This window comes from Lissotriton vulgaris, chromosome 10, assembly GCF_964263255.1.
Source record: "Lissotriton vulgaris chromosome 10, aLisVul1.2, whole genome shotgun sequence".
NCBI lineage: Eukaryota > Metazoa > Chordata > Amphibia > Caudata > Salamandridae > Lissotriton > Lissotriton vulgaris.
The window spans coordinates 271,139,312-271,157,237 of NC_141698.1; the positions used below are offsets into that span (position 1 = coordinate 271,139,312).

A 17,926-nucleotide genomic window follows, 5' to 3' on the forward strand; every position below is an offset into this window, starting at 1 on the left:
AGTCGTACTTGCTGGACCAGATCCCAGCTCCTTCATTTAAAACCCACCACTTGTCCGTCTACTACGCGTTGTAGTCCCTGCCATCTGGAGGACGCCCCTTTCTACTGTCTACAATGTAACTTTACCCTTCCGCCATGGAGCCTACTCCCCTCTCCCTGCCTCAGCCTGCCTAAACGCCTGACCCACCCTCTGACGCTGAAAGCAGGTCTGATTAACTGTCGTTCCTTGCCTCGTCATTCCAACGAGATCTGGACGTCAATTGTATCGGACGCCTGGGATATCTTGTTTCTTACTGAGTCCTGGCTTAGAGATACCTCTGACCCTGACATCCACCTAGCTACCCCTCCGGGTTATCTTTTAAAGGGTATCAATCGTGAAGGGGGCAAAATAGGAGGCGGTCTCGCCATTATCCTAAAATCCCATCTCAATTTGTCTATCACCAAACTGACGAATATCGGGATGATTGAAGCTATGTACTTCACTATTTCGGTCTTGGCGGGTACTCTAGTCTACAACCCTCCTACTGCCTCGACTCTCTCTCTAACGGCATTAACCCACCTGATGGCTGATCTTTCCCTCAAGCACCAACATTTTCTGGTGCTTGGAGATTTCAACCTCCACGTGGATAACTCTCTGCTCGAAAGCTAACCACTTGTTAGAAACGGTGCAGAGTCTGAACTTGCTTCAATTAGTCAAAAGCAGGTCGGAATTGGTGGCTCTGCATTAGCCTGGGTTGAGTCATTCCTTACTGGCAGAACTCAGAAGGTGGCGCTCAGACCTTTTAAATCAGAAGGTAAACCCCTGCTGTGTGGTGTCCCGCAGGGCTCTGCCCTGGGCCCTCTGTTTTTTAACGTTTATCTCGCACCCTTGGCTGCAGTGGTGGAGTCTTGTGGGGTCAGAGTGGTCTCTTACGCTGATGATACTCAGCTGATATTCTCTTTTAGAGACCACTCGGACTCCACCTTTGCCAACTTCCGCCAATGTTTGGACAACATCTGTGCCTGGATGACCATCAACCACCTTAGGCTTAATACTGACAAGACAGAAGTCTTGTTTTTTAATCAGAAAACTCCAATATCCCCCAGCCTGTGGTGGCCCACAATACTTAACCCTTCGCCCACCCCTGTTCAGTCAGCACGTAACCTTGGTTTTCAGTTTGATGATTCACTCTCTTGTAAAGCGCAAATCAACAAGGTCACCTCCGCTTGCTTCGCGAAACTTCGCATGATTAAAAAGATCTTTCCTTACCTCCCCTTAGACGCCCGCAGAACAATCACTCAGGCCCTCATCACATCTCATTTAGACTACGCCAACAGCTTATACGCCGGGGCCCCTCAATATTTGATCGATCGTCTTCAGATCGTGCAGAATGCGGCAGCTAGACTGATTGGAAATATCCCCTACCGTCAGTCGGTTGCTTCTTATTGCAAAGAGCTACACTGGCTTCCCATTGCAAGCCGCATTCAATTCAAGATTCTCACCCTCGCCTTTCGTGCTATCAACGGCCTTGGGCCAGGATACCTGAAAAAGCGAGTGGTAATATCTCAATCAGTCAGATCATTGAGATCCAACAATTTACGTCTCTTGATTGTACCTCGCTTTCGACGATCCAGAATGGGCGGCAGAGGGTTTAGCGTATTAACTGCTAAACTATGGAACTGCCTCCCACTTGACCTCAGGTTCTGCCCGTCTGAATCCCTCTTCCGTAGTAAATTAAAAACGTGGCTGTTCTCCAGACCATGACTCTAGTCCTACAATCGTTCTGTTCCTCTCCTTCATTCCTGAGTTTCTGTTTTAGCGCCAGGACACCCCTCCGGGGGTAGCTGCGCGCTGTATAAGCTACTTAAATAATAAAATAAATAATAAATATACCTGTCATTCCTGAACCCACAATACCTATAGTAGACTAGACCTTTTATTCGTTGGGAGGTCTTAACCATTCCTGGCTAATCACGGTGAAGCATTTCGACTGGTTACTCTCAGATCATGCCCCTGCACTATTGACTCTGGCCTGGGGTTGAAAGACCGCATGGCTTCAGGACCCGATGCATGCCTTCTGACCTCCTCATGGATGTAGTCTACTGGGAGGATCTGGCGACAGCTTTGGAGACTTATCTAGCAGCAAGCTGGGAGACCATGGACACTAGAGCCTAGAGTGTAAACGCTCAAGGCGATAGTCAGGGGAAAGTGTATAGGGACCGTCTGCAAGGTTCGGAGGTGGCTATTGGCGGACCTTAAAGTGTAGGAGGGTCAGCTGGCAGACCTACAGAAACATGAACTATTCTCAGTGGACGTCTGCACGACGATTCTGGGGGTCCATGGAGAGATGCAGACACTCTGGCACTCACTGGATAAGATTGCCCTTAAATCCTACTGCCAGCTATTACATAGGTAGGGCGATAAATCTGGCAAGCTTCTGGTTTGGGTCCTCGGGCGTGAAACAGAGATACCTCCCATTTTGCACGTCAGGAACATACACGATGAGTTACAGACCTGTTGACAGAACATTTTGACGGCCTTGTTGGACCACTTTAAATTAGTTTACCGGGCTGGCAAAGGTTGGGCTTCCTCAGTTGCGACAAAACCTCAGGCTGGAATTAGAGGAGGACATCTCCATAGAGGAGCTGGGCTCCGCCTTGAAGGCGCTCAATAGATCTAAGGTTGCATAACTGCAGTTGGTGCTCCGTCTCCAGCCAGCAGACAACTGACTTCAAGAGAAAACCCAAGTGTGTCATAGAACATCAAGACACTAGAATACCACATACACATTCTATGTTTAAAGAAACACATTCCCCAAGTCCATCAATCAAGATACAACACATCTCCTCCTGGAAGAGCAAGATCAATGCATTTAACAGAGGTAAACTAAACAACAAGGAAAGAACAAATAGATAATATAATTAAAAAAAATGGCTTCTAATTAAATATGGAGCAACACAGACACTCTGAATGTCTAACAGAACACATACCATAAAATAAAGGTATGCCCACATCTCCCTCCTCTTCTCAATGACTATTTTACTCTTTACCACAAACATAATCCTCTAGGGACCTTGGTGGATTTCTGTCTTGTGGTACCCTACAACCACACTCTCCTGTGCGCCAACCATACCTCCTTCGTCAAATCTTTCCCTATCACCATTCTACTGAACTTCTTTCCCCCCTAAACATCACTATCATCTTGAACCATTCCTTTTAGTAACCTTCCCCAGCTTCTGGATCAACCCTTGAATTCCTCTCATACAATGCTACTCTCCTCATATTTCATCGCTTCCCATTCTCCAAAGTAACACACAATCCTTGCACCCTTCACACTTTAAATGGACCTCAAAATGTTGTGGCATACTGGCCTTCTTTTCCTAATGTGCTTATCTATATATAAAAACGAAAGTATGTCTGTTTGTCCTTTATGCATCACTACATCATTCATCCGATCGGCATGAAACTTTGGGAAGTTGTTGAGTACACTCCTGCAAAAGTTTCTGGCAAAAAAATTATAATAAATAAATTATTGTTAAAAGTTGTTGAGTACACTCCCGCGAAGGTTCTGGCAAAAAAAAAAAAAATGTGTTAAATATCGGTCCCCCAGCCCCCCCATAATCTTTCCAATACTGAACGTTTACAGTTTCCAGTGCGACTCGCTTTTGCAATGACTATCAACAAAGCACAAGGACAATCGCTGCAAGTGTGTGGACTAGATTTGGAGAATCTGTGCTTTTCACATGGACAACTGTATGTGGCCAGCTCACGCGTCGGAAAACCTTCTGATTTATTCGTGTACGCACCAGACAGAAAAACAAAAAATACTGTGTATCCACAAGCACTCGAATAAATAAACAGAATTAAAACAACACTTTAAAATGTTTTTCATATTAAAATGAATCAATTTCAATAAAAATGACACAAAGTAAACTAAATGTTATCATAACAAGTTTCCTTACATTTCTATTCTTCGAAAATCGCAGCAACGCGCGACGGGTAAGCTAGTGTTAAATAGTGGATTCTTCAATAAATTCGATGAAGGCTTTGAAGACTTGAAGATGGTATTTATTAATAGGTTGTCAAGATAGATCAGCCCAGCCACCCAACAGTCTTAGGCATCAGCTGGATTCTTCAATAAATGCGCTGAAGGCTTAGTAGACTTGAAGATGCTATTTATTAATAGGTAGTCAAGCTATAACAGACTAGCCATCCAACAATCTCAGGCATCAGCTGGATTTTTCAATAAATGTGATGAAGGCTTAGTAGACTTGAAGATGGTATTTATTATTAGGTTGTCAAGCTAGAACAGACCAGTCATTCAACAGTCTCAGGCATCAGCTGGTCTTGAATGCCCACCTAACATTCTACAACGCAACAAGTGCATCCTAACAATTCCAGAATTCACACATCTAATATAGAACACAACTTGAGCAGAAGCACATTACAACACATTTCCCTCTCTAATGCAAACAATGTGAACATAAAACAAAGGGTAACATTTAAATAAAAACAAGTGAACAAATAAAAAAAAACAATAGTTGAATGGAACTAAAGTGAAACAAAGAATGCAGTTTTACACAACATAATCATCCAGTTATGAAGGAGCACTGGTTTCCCTTTTTTATTTCTTTGGTAACACAAAATCACACTTGTCACCATCATTACTCTGAGGATCCCCAATTCTCCTCCCCTTACACACAGCAATTCTGCCAAGAATCCACACCTTATGATCAGATGTTCTAACGGCATTGTCAAAGACTTTAATGACCTTCAACGGTTTCAAAAATTTAGAACCAGTAACACAGAATCCAGGTTTCTTTACCATCACAAAATCTCCAACAACTTTGGTGTCTTTGACAGCATGTCTCAAATCACATTGTTTTTTGCTATTTATACACCTCTAATCCTCCTTTTCCTTCCAATCATGCAAGTCAGAAGTCATATGTTTATCAGAGAGAGAAATGTATTACCCCACAGGGGTCCAAAAAAGTGTCAGGATACCTTGTACGAAACAAGAAAAACTGGGATTTACCTGTTGACGTGTAAGGTGCAAATCTATAGACTCCAACCCTCTTAGAGACCTCCTTCTTCCAATCAAGACAGTTACGTTTTGCCAGAGAGATTGTTTCTTTTATAACTCTATTAAGGGTTTCCACTGTGCCATTGGATTCGGGATGATAAAGATCAAATTTTTAAGATGGATACCACAATTTAGGAGAAAATCTTCCATTAATATTGAAACAAGTTGAACACCATTGTCAGTTAACAAAGTTTCTGGTATCCCCTCTCTTGTGATTAACACCTTAAGACATGGTTATTTCAGGCCACCTAGAGTAAAGATCCATCACTACAATAACATATTTTTCTTGCCTATTACTACAAATTTCCAAAGCGATATCCTTCCAAGGATCACAGGGGCAGGTCCTAGTTTCCATAGGCTGAGTTCTCGTTTTCATACTTTTCTCACTCAACGAGCATTGCAAACACCCTCTTACCAAACGCTCAACTTGAAGATCCATTCCAGGCCACCAATATGTAGAGCATACTCTCTCTTTGGTTTTAGAAATACCCAAATGTGAATTATGTGCTAGATCCAGGAATTTTGTTGCGTAACACAGTGGGGGGAACTAATCTATGACCTCTTCATAGCATGCCCTCACCAGAGGATAACTGCTCTTTATAGTGCCAACCATCACAGATAAATCTTATGAGACATTGAAGAACCTCATCCTCATGACAAGCTTCTTGCCAACGTTCTTGTGAAATAAATGTGTAATCACTTTCACAGACAAAGTCATGAGATTAGTTGAAAGCTGAATCACCCTGGTAATTTGAATCAGAAACTGGGACCAATCTAGAATGTGTATCTGCTACAATATTTTCTGACCCAGGACTGTATTTCACACAAAAATTGTACCCTTGCAAACTAACAACCCATTTGGATAATCTTGGTGAAATTAAGTCAATGCCCTTGCTAGAAAATACTTCACACAATGGCTTATGATCGTTTTTGACCATAAAGGAAGTAACCCACAGAAATCTTTTCAATTTCTTGATGTCCCAATGTACCGCATGAGCTTCCCTTTCAATGACTGAGTATCTTCACTCAGCTTCTTTGAGGCTCCTGGAAACAAACAGCATAGTATTGTCTGGACCAGTACCACCTTGATACAAAACAGCACCAAGACCCTTAAGGCTTGCATCCATGGTAATGACAGAGGGCTTGCTAGGATCAAAATTGGCAGCTTGGGAGCATGAGATAATTTAACCTCAATCTTACCAAACTCTTTTTCACATGTTTCATTCCATTCAAATTTGACCCTCTTTTTTAACAAGTTTCTCATATTAAATGTAACCTCCGCATACTTTTGTACAAATTTATTGTAATACTCAGCAATCCCAAGAAAGTGCTTGAGTTCTTCTTTTGACGAAGGCGCAGCAACGTCTTTAATTGTATCAACCAAATCTGATTTGGGAATTTTACCTTCAGCAGTAATGGAATGACCTAAATAGTCAATTTTGTTGAGACCAAATTTGCACTTTTCAAGTTTGATAGTAAGATTGTGTGTACTAAGTCTATCCTTCAAATTGACTTTATTCGGCACACAGACATAAAAGTTTCAACCAAAAAGACAGTCCAAGTTTAAAATACACAATTCAAATTTAAAATACATTCTTTTGTCCTTTAAAAATATTATAAAGGAGATAATAGTTCATATGCAAGCTAAAAACATGATTATACATTGATGAAGTAATGACCGTCGAGCTAAGAGGCCCATCAGGATGGCGGGCGGATCGCCCCCGCCAGGCTGGCGGTAGCCACCGCCGGCCTGGCGGGGGCGATCCGCCCGCCATCCTTGCTCTAAAGACTTACCGCCATATTAGGATGGGGGGGGCTGCCAATGCCGCCACGGAAAGGCATGCGTAGAATCCCTGAGGGGGCCTGTTGCGGGCCCCCAGGGACTCTGGGAGGTGGGGGGTGCACATGGGGGGTACCTATGGTCCCCCCTCGCATTTCAAAGGGCAACATGGCAGGCACCGCGCTGTGCCTGTCATGTTGTGCTTTGAAATGCACAACGTGCATTTTTACCATTGCGGCGGGCGGCTCTTTCAGCACCGCCCGCTGCAATGGTAAAAATACAGGATGCGCCCGCGGGCGCATCCTAATTGACAAGGTGGGACCGCCGCTCCTATGGCGGACGGTCCCCTTTTGCACGAGGATGGCGGGCGGGCAAAGTCCGCCCGCCATCCTAATGGGGGCCTTAGTTTTTATTTAACATGATTCATTTCCTCATTCTCCTTCAATTGCTGTACTTCATATCGTTTCCTAATGCCCATTGATATTGATAATTTCGTTAGGTTCTGGAACAGGTTCCCTCTTTCTGTAATGGTAAGGGCGGCTGTTGCGAAAATGGTCTACCTCCCCCTCCCAGTACCTTGTCCAAAACTCACTTTTTCTGCTGAGGGTCCAGTTCTTTTGTAAGCTGGATAGCCTGTTAGTTTCCCTCATCTGGTCAGGGAAGCACAACAGAGCGGCACTGGCAGTCCTCTAGAGAGACCTGGAGGATGGATGGCCAGCTGTTCCAGACATGTATCTTTATTAATATGCAGCCCATCTGCAGCATGCCTTAAGATGGCTCACATAGTCTGATAATTTGGAGACACGACTACTGGGGACCATGATGAGCGGAGACACTTTGCCACAGTTACTTATGCATGGGGGCAGGTCAGCACACTTAGTCCTTATTTAATCAAAATCACAGTGCTGACCTAGAAAAGGGTGGTCCAAAGTGTTCCCTGTAGAGCCCCCTTCCGCAGGGAGCTCCGGTTGTGGGATCTCTCTCCCTATCGCAATATAGACATAGATATATCCATGGAACACAAGAGAGTATGAAGGTGTCAGGCGACAGGTGATACCTATCCTGGTGAAACCTTTATCACATTTCAAGAAGCTCGGGATTTCTTTGGGATCAGACCGTCCTACTTGCTACACTATAATAAGCTGGAGAGCGTGGTGAGGAAGGTGTGGATTGATTTTCATGCAGCACCACGGCCCCCGGGAGTGCTTGATGGCCAAATTGGCTGGGGGGAGAGACACCACTTATTCACGCACTTCTACAAAGCCCTCAGGGGCAACATGCAGCACTGGCCATTTCCAGTGTGAGGGGCTTGGGAAAGAGCCTGAGGAGTATTTGACCTTTGGCTTAGGAGTGCCCATCTCATATTCGGATTGCACGAATGCAACCGCCCTGGTGCACACAGTGTCTTGTAATATTAGATTCATCACACCATATAAGTTGAACAGAACCGATCCTGCTAGAGGTGCTGGGTGTGACCGTTCTGGGGGGGAGGCGCCACTTTTTTACATCTAGCTTTGGAATGTGCAAAGGTTGAGGATTATTGGGGACAGGTGTTTCCATGTAAAGAGGAAGCCCCTGGGATATTGATCCCTCTAGCGCCACTTGCTTACTTGTTCCATGTAATGGTCCATTGCAGCTTCGTATGGTCACTGATCACAAACAGTTTCGAAAGAGGCTAAACACCTGGCTCTTTTGGCCCATCTCCTCCTCCTGTCAGTTGTTTATCTTTCCCCTTCACCGGTTTTCGCTAGCGCTTTGAGACCCTTCCGGGTGATATGTGCGCTTAATAAAATCCTATGACTTATGGTTTGACCTAAGGCACAGAATATCTCCTACAAACTTGCTCAGCTGGCCCTCCTCTATTGGCAAAGCACTATGTAGCCATCAGGTGATTGGGCACTAAAGTCCCATCGGTGGATAAGTGGTTGAGGGACCTACTGGAGTGGGGGGGGTAGAGAACAGCATATGAGAATGTCACAACGACGAGGGAGCGGCGGATGAGGTATTGTTATGGGCCCATCTGCTTTACCAATTCCATGCAGAGGGATTATTGTATGGATTGATGTTAATTATACTGGGGCATATTATCAAGGCCATTTCCCCGCTTTTTTGATGACATCGCCCTATCTGCAAGAGGATGCTAACATGCATTAGCGCATGTTAGCACCCTTTTTCCTGACGCCTCGCTTTGCATCTCTAATGAGATGCAAAGTGGGCATCACTGGGAAGTACTCCTTGTAAAATATCGCTGATGTGCACATCGCAACATTTACAAGGAGGTCCCAGTATTTTGCAGACGTCAGTTTTTGGCGAAAACCGCGGTTTTCACCAAAAACTACCGTCGCCAAAATGCTGACTTAGGTATACTTACCATTGGGGGTGGATTATGCTGATACGAGCACATGGTCGTATCGGCAAGGTTATCGCCGTTTTTCATGGAACATTGCTGAAAAAACAGCGATGTTCAATGGAAAACACTGCTATCGCTGGAAAATTATCGCCATTGCTCTATGCGTTGTTGATACAGCGATAGCATGGCGATAATTGCCAGTGATAGCCATCGATAAATGATATCTCGCTAAGAGCGGCCAGTGATAATTATCGCTGCCGCTTGATAATATGCCTCACTATTTTTATGATGATGAGTGCAAAATCACTGTTCTCCTTCTTGGAAGCTTTAGCTCATTGTCTTGGTTCATTCCACAAATTGCACTGATCATTGTGTGTATGGCCCTGAAGCTATCACACATGGCCAATGTAGCAAGATTATGTATGTTACCCTCTTCAATTGGTAATCGCTGGGATTATATTCATGACACTGCACTCTTGCATGGTATGTTCTTTTTTTGTCTATCTTGTTTCATTGAAACTAATAAAATACAGTTTAAAAAAGAGGTATCCTTACTCTTGGCAATGTCTTTAAAAACTCCATCGCAGCCTGACACTGTCTAAAGTTAGCCTGCTTCACAAAAGGTAAAATAAGTGCTTTTCTTAGTGAGGAATAACATTTACAGAAGAGACTCAAGTGCATTGTGCTTTGTTCAGGGCATCCATCACATGTACAGGCAGGCACATTAGCAACAAACATACCATGCAACAAGGCAGTGAACAGTGTTCATCCGCAGTCTTGTTAGCAAAAATCTATATTGTAAGTTATTGACCCATATCAGATAAGGCTCAGTGCCCAAACAGGTTCGAATTTGAGCATGGGCAGTGACTGTAGGCTTTCCTGCATTTTTGGACATTCTTTCCTCTGCACATTTGCCTAAAAACTGTTTGGTCAATGATCTAGAAAATCTAGCAGAGGCGGTACATGGATTTATATACAATCCACTTAGGTCCAGCTGATTGCAGGTCTTATATATGTATGTGATCTAAGCTATCTTTATGCCCTTTTCCAATTTAAGACCATCTGCCATAATTAAACAGTTCAGTGAAGTTTCCTCTTTGGTCCAAATTTTCAACCAGAACAAGAGTGGTTGTAACTGCACAGTGTCTCTTAGGTACGCTAGCCCAATTTCCGAATAACATACGTAATTGCTGGTAGACTTAGGAACAGCTGGTAACCTTTTTATGTGACCATTTTCTATCTTCTCCAATCAATGCTGCTCGCAGAGACCTCATACACCAGCCCAGTATATAGAAGCTGGACAACACTTAGCCTTGTAGATTGTTACCAACTGTTTTATCGGTCTGCTACTCATTCTGGCTGCAAAACCTAATACCGCCTCTGTACACCTTGCAAATGTGGCTACAAGGTACCCCAGTTGAGTCTGTCAGAAAAAAGTATTCCCAGGTAAGGAAACGAGGAAACCTTGCTGATATCCTTGCTTTTAACAGCAAATGTCTTACTTTTTTTACCTTAGGATCCAAACACCATTATATGAGTTTTTGTTTGGTTTACCCTCAGGTCCAAGATGTTCATAAAGGCACAGAAATTATCTAATAATCACTGCAGACCAACCACTGTTCTGGCCAATAGGACAATGTTATCGGCATAAATCAGAGCTGATACACTAAGGTTGCCGACCCTGGGATAAGCAACATTGTAATTCAGCAAGTATTTGACCAGACCATTAACTTACAATGAAAAAGAAAGGTGGCAAATATGCATCCTTGGCGCACACCTCAATCAAATTTAAAGGCTTCAGTTGTTTCTCCTCCTGAGACATACCTATCACTGGCAGTTACCTCTAATTGGAGCTCCCTCAAAAAGTTCATAATACTGGGCTCAATCCCTAAACCAGTCATATTTTCCCTGAATTTAGACCTATTGACAAAATCAAAAGACGAGCTCAGATCCATAAAAACTAAATGCACTTTACCTTCCTTTGTCATTGTATACTTATTAGTCAGAATATATAGGTTGAGGAACCATTGCCGGGGGACTGAGCATATTACATACTGCGTTTTTGTCTGTAGGTTTATTGGGATCGGTTGGCTGATTTGAGAGTCAATCCAGTTGATATAGGTGCATCAAGGGCAGAAAACTGTTCATAGTAGTGATCAGGTTGGTGATTCTCAGTTGGTGATACTCAGTTGGTGATGCTCAGAAGGGATTGATAAGTGGTCTGTAAAAGTAAACAACAAAAGAGGTGGCTGGGTATTCGATGCGCTGAGTTGTTGATAGTAAATTTCGCAATATCAGGATGCTCATAGGAATATAGGTGATGCCCATCCAATCATCACCGAACGTGTAGACAAAGTCCACACCATTAAGAACAAAATTGTTGTATCCCGAGCAATAAAAGCCCAAGGTATTAGATGTAATCCAAAATACATTTTTCACAAGTGTTCTTTTTCTTCTTCTTTTATTTCTCAAAACAGTTCTCAATTGGATCCTAGCCAACACTTGTTTTGTCTTAAAGCGTAGTGCTCCACAGACTTCTTCAGGGCTAGAATATGTAACATAAAACCCATATTACTATCTCTACTCGAGACAGTATGGTAACTTTAAAGAGGCAAAGATATCGACACCATTTATGTGAAGAAGTAAGTGAAATAAAAGTCCCATATTCCTCGCAGCGCACGCAAATATACAGAATTATTTTATAAACTCATCACATTGGCAAAAAGGAAGCAAATGTCTCCACCCTGTAACAGGCAGAAGTCACCAAAGCGTGATAAAGGTCAAAACTGTGTGACTCCAGAATTCAAAAAGCCAATGGTATAAGTAATTTTGTGCCCCAACAATCAACGCTGCCGTAAATACGAGTAAACCCAAGTAGACAAAACTCAGTCATGAAATATTCCATAAAGTGTATAAAAAATTGGTAACTATAAGTAAAAAGGAAAGAAGAGCGGAAAAAGATAAATAAAATTGAAATAAATAAAAAGGAAAAGCCTTCACCAGAGAACTAAAAACCATGCATTGTGTATATACAGGGTTAGCTCCCTATACTACAATAGTACATCATTTTGGATATTTGCTATTATTACAGTTGGATTTTTAGTATTACTAAGTGAGTATATTATACATAAATAATTTACCCTTATATATTTGCTTGTGACAGCTTTTAGCATTGAAGAAGATTGAATGGATGACATTTATTGTTCATATGATTTTAGGTTACAGTGACCTTTACTTGACGTTCTGGAAGACACATTATGTTGCACAATGAGGTTAATAAATCATGGTTTATGGAATACAACATGAGATCTCTGGTGAGTTTGAAGAGATCGCAACTATTATTAGTGTGATATTCGCAGCTTGTGCCTCTTGTTGTGCTTTAGACGTTGGTTTTGGTTTCGGCTTTTTATCTATCAGTCTCTATCTGCCTTTATATTAAATACGTTTTTTTTATAATTTTCTTTCATTTATAATAAGTTTGGGAACTTTTGGGAGTAATCCTTTCATTATTGTTTTACACATTTTAACTTTATCACGCTTTGGTGACTTCTGCCTGTTACAGAGTGGGCATTTGCTTACTTTTTAGGTCTCGCCTACGCAGCTACATAGGAAAGACCTTTAGCCGTTGCTTCACTTTTTTAGACAAAAACGTGCACGCGTTGCATTGTTTTAAATGGCAACGTGTGCTTGTTTAGCAATTCCCTTGCGGGAGCGAGCGGCGCCATATGGTAGCAATTATTGTGCTTTGCTGCGCCCTCCCGCAGGGGAATCCGGTGCAAGCCCCCCCCTTCTCCCATCCCCCTTCCGCCGCGCGAGGCACGCACGAGCTTGTTTATTTCGGTATCTCCCGCTCTTCCGGGTTCTCACATCCTCACTCCCCTCTCTCGTACTCTGTTATGTCCCTTCAACTCCCCTTTTATCTCTCCCTCGCTGTCTCTATTTGTTTCTTGTCTTTTTCTCATTTTCACTTTTTCCTCTTTCTTTTTCTCTCTCCCTCCCACTGTTACTTTGTTTTGCACTTTTTACGTGTCTTTATTAATATTTCTGTCTGCCCTGTTTTTCTCTCAATTGCTTTGTCTCGTTATGTCTTTGCATTAACATCTCTCTCATTGACCCTTCCCATTTATCTCTCATCTGTTTTCTTGTATCTATCTCTCCCCCTCTCCTTAGTTTTTTTCTCTCCAACACCTTACATCCTCCATCCCTCTCTCCACCTTCTGCTTATTTACTTCTCCTTTACCCCTCTTTTCTGTCTCTTTTACTTACTCTTCCAATGTAATGGCCCGATTTTTGCCAATAATCAGGTCATGCAAGCACATTCCCTTCCCTGGGACCCAAAAGATACAACACTCTACAATACTTACCCAAGTTAGGAATAATAACACTATTTATACCTTAGCCCTTGCTGAGAGGACTCACACAATAACAGTCTTCCTAGCGACAGGCGCCGCGCGTGAGGCAATTAACCGATCCCCTCCGCCACAGAATACTCGTCTAGGAAGAACCACATACAACAAACACAATACCTCTCACCACAAGGCTGGGGGTGAAATAATTAGAATTTGCACTTCCCTGGTTAGGAGTGGAACAACTTCCCATTATACAATTACCTGCTAGAAAGGAATTTTCCGACCTTCTGAACATAAGCACTTTGCCAGGAAAGGTCCTAACCTCCCGCCTCAAGGAAGACAGGCAAATTATTATATCTTTATTAGTCACTTGCCAGGAGTAGATCAACGTCCTATAACACAATTACCTGCTAGAAGGGAATTTACTTATCCTTCTAAACATAAGCACTTGGCCAAGAAGAGTCCACACCTCCTGCTACAAGGAAACCAGCGAATTGGTATATCTGGGATATTGATATATATTTATTAGTAAATTATAAACTGTGGGCCAAGCTGTACTATTTATAGCCAACAACCAACTAACAATTAGGCAATTGCTAAACACAATCAGGAAAACATATGTAGAAATGTGTATATAAGTATGGTACCTGAAAACAGAAGAAGATAGTTAAGCAAGAACAGTAGGAAAACTAGAGATTAGTGGAACACCTCACCACTGCCTGTTCATCCTGTTTCCACTTCGCCAGAGGGGAGTACGGTTCCCCGGCCGAACCAGAGACAATGGCAACACTATACACCCCACCGACACAGCTGCACATCTGCCCTGTGCAGGACTTCCACCAAACAGAGCTCCGACACCTCCTTTAGTACAAGTGGAAACGTAAGACGAAGCTCCTGTGAGCCTCCCCCCTTTTTTCCCATCAGAGTCCATACCACTCCACACCAAGGCCACAGCTTCAGCTGGCCAGGCATCTGTTATGACTTCAAAGCAGAGCAGGTACGTTCCTCTGATAAGAACCGGTCCCTACAAGTCTATGAAGTGCAAAAAACAAGTGAAAAGTAAAACATGCCTTCTCACCTAGAGAGGCTCAGAAGATAGCGACAGCTTAGAAAATGGAGTCGCATAAGCATAGGCCTCTATTCACGCAAAAGAGCAAAGTTAGTATGCAAGATGGCATAAGATCATGCCAAAGCCAATAGGCAAGCACTGCCATTAAGCAAGATTCAGTCAGAAACAGAAAGGGACATAATCAAACCCTACTTTGTAACTTATTCTTACTAGGCATGCCTACTCATCACTATATTATGCTAAAATATGCTAAATAAGACTGAGATGGTGATGGGTGAAAGTCATTATCAAGCTATTTATCCACATAAATGGCACATTCATTACATTCCACCCATGACCATCGTCCAACACCATTAAACATACAAAAACTTTAAACAGTATGCAATTCATCACTGGAGTAATAAGAAACATAACTGACAGAATGGGCAAAAGCAGTTCTAGGGCGCAACATATTCAAAAGACTAGGCACACATTGAATACAACAGCATAATGCAATTAGAAAAAAAATGACTAAGATTTCACCACTCAAGATAGAACGAAGCATACCAAAATCAGGTAACCACCCAAAAAAGTCAATCCCACCATCCTTTATCAAGGTTCTGTCGAACTTCAGATGACAATGTATGCTAAGCAGTAATATGAGACTGGATGGATCTAAAGTGGTCAGAAAGATTAAAGCAACATAATCCATCAAAATCAGAACAGCCATGATCATGTTTCAACAGCAAATAATCAATAGCAGACCTATTCTGCAAAATAGCTTGTCGAGCACCAAGCCTTTCAAGCTAAAAGTTCAGATAAAGGTATCAGGGTGTGGTTAATAGATTTAACCATAAGACAAGCCAATCTACTAATAGCTCTAGTGTTATAAATCAACAGTCCAGAAATCCCTGCAATTGAAGCAGCTAAACTAATATATTCAGATTTAGAAAACAGAATGAAATTAGACCACGTCAAAGCCAATAGGCCAAAGTCATAATTCACCTAACCCAAATAACATTATACACTTAATCCCTCAGTATCCAACATTGAGCACATGTGTGCACCATCACCCATAAGCACTGCACCTCGACATCCAACACCTTCTATTCTTGACAAGACTATTCTACTGAAAGATAGCAAGATTATAGAACAGAAGAGAAGTAGACATATGCAAGACCATCCTACATTAAGGCTAGGATAACATAACATACTAAAGTCAGTACACAATGGCGGCGGTTGAGGGTCATCATAGGGTATCAGACCACAAAAGTGGCTCATTCACTACACCCTCTCCCCTATCTTTGTCTCTCCTCAATGATACGTTGTCTTTCCTATATTGTGTATATTTTTCTCGCTCACACACAACTCTCTCGGTCTTTACCTGTGTCCTTAGCTGCACGTGGTTGCTCCGTGGTTTGCTGTAGAGCGGTCCCAGGTCCTGTGACTCTCTGCCCGGCTTTTTTGTTATTCTGCCTCTCAGTGGACGGTCGGAGCGTGCTCTCTGATGCTTGATTGTGGGTCTGCTCTTCTGTGCCTGTCGGCAGTGGCCGGTGTGCGTCAGTGGTTGTGTGGGAATCTCGGGGTTGCACTTGTAGCACGCTTGGCGGCCGTAGGGTGGTCTGTATTTCCGTGACATGGTGGGATGCTAGCGCGGGGTATAGCCTGTGGCTCCTTGCCTCTTTGTCTTTAGGGACGATGGTCTGTAGCAATATAATTGTCTGTGGTCCTCTGTTCCAAGGGAGGGTGCTCCGTGGATCTCTGTCCTGCAGTGTAGTGGTCTGTGGCAGAGTTACAGTGTTCTAATCTGTGACTCCCTCCCTCGCGTGCCATGGGACCTCTTTCGGTCTCAGTCCTGCCGCAAGTTTGTCTGTGGATTTGAAACTCCCTGCCCTAAAACCTAAAAACACCCCTGTACCCCAAACCCTGCCCTAAAACCTAAAAACACCCCTGTACCCCAAAACCCAAACCCTGCCCTAAAACCTAAAAACACCCCTGTACCCCAAAACCCAAACCCTGCCCTAAAACCTAAAAACACCCCTGTACCCCAAAACCCAAACCCTGCCCTGAAACCTAAAAACACCCCTGTACCCCAAAACCCAAACCCTGCCCTAAAACCTAAAAATACCCAAACACCCCAAAACATATACCTCAGTACCCCAAAACATATACTCCTATACTCATACTTATTTAAAAAATTACTTACATTAATATATTTAATTTATATTATTTAAAAACATAAATAAATATTTTTATTTATAATTAATAATAATTAAATTATATAATATTAAATAAAATAAAAAAATTATATACTTACCAATACTTACGATGTAATGGTATGCGTTGTAATAGCATCTGCTATGTAATGCCATGCGTTGTAATGGCATCCGATGTAATGGATCCTGCGTTGTAATAGCTGCGTTGTAACAGCATTACGACGTAAAAGTTGCGTTGTAAGTGTTACATACCGTATATAAGACATATTCATGCACTGCTAGAATGTCAGATGTATTGGTCTCTCCCAGTATTTACACAAATACAAATTTAAATACCACTATTTTGTTTTATTTCTTTTTTAGGGCTATAGTGTTACTTATCCAAATGCAGGGTGTAAGAGCACTTTACATCACACATGCACATTATACATTGACAATAAATCATATATGTGTACATCAATGTGCGAGATGTGTTACATGAGACAGTGAGGGCTACAAGATGTAGTTGCCACATGCCCTTCAAAGCTCACTGTGCTATATTAGAAGGGTTAGAATTTATGAACTGCAAATAACAACAAGCTTTGGCATAGCCAATAGGTCTCGCCTTTAGGACCTTAAAAGTTTTTAGTTATCCAGCACAATAGCCTTGGTGCCACAACATCAACTGTTGCATAGCTAAACACTTATAAGGTCCCAAAGGTGAGACCTATTGGCTATGCCAATGCTTGTTGCCAATGTGATGAGTTTATAAAATAATTCTGTATATTTGCGCACGCTGTGAGGAATAGGGGCCTTTTATTTCACATACTTCTTCACATAAATGGTGTCGATCTCTTTGCCTCTTTAAAGTTACCATACTGTCTTGAGTTGAGATAGTAATATGGGTTTCATGTTACACATTCTAGCCCTGAAGAAGTCTGTGACGCTCTACGCTTTAAGACGAAACACGTGTTGGCTAGGATCCAATTGAGAGCTGTTTTGAGAAATAAAAGAAGAAGACAAAGAACACATGTGAAAAATTTCTTTTGGATTACATCTAATACTTTGGACTGATATTGCTCGGGATACAACAATTTTGGTCTATAAAAGTAGCCTAATGGATGAATGTCAATGGCTGAACC

At 42.4% G+C, this 17,926-nt stretch overlaps 1 protein-coding gene across 1 annotated transcript in view; it reads left to right on the forward strand.

Moving 5' to 3' along the window:
* Positions 1 to 17,926, forward strand: part of LOC147685114 (cyclic nucleotide-binding domain-containing protein 2-like) — an 827,522-nt gene that overhangs the window by 469,830 nt on the left and 339,766 nt on the right. The gene's annotated exons all lie outside the window — the stretch shown is intronic.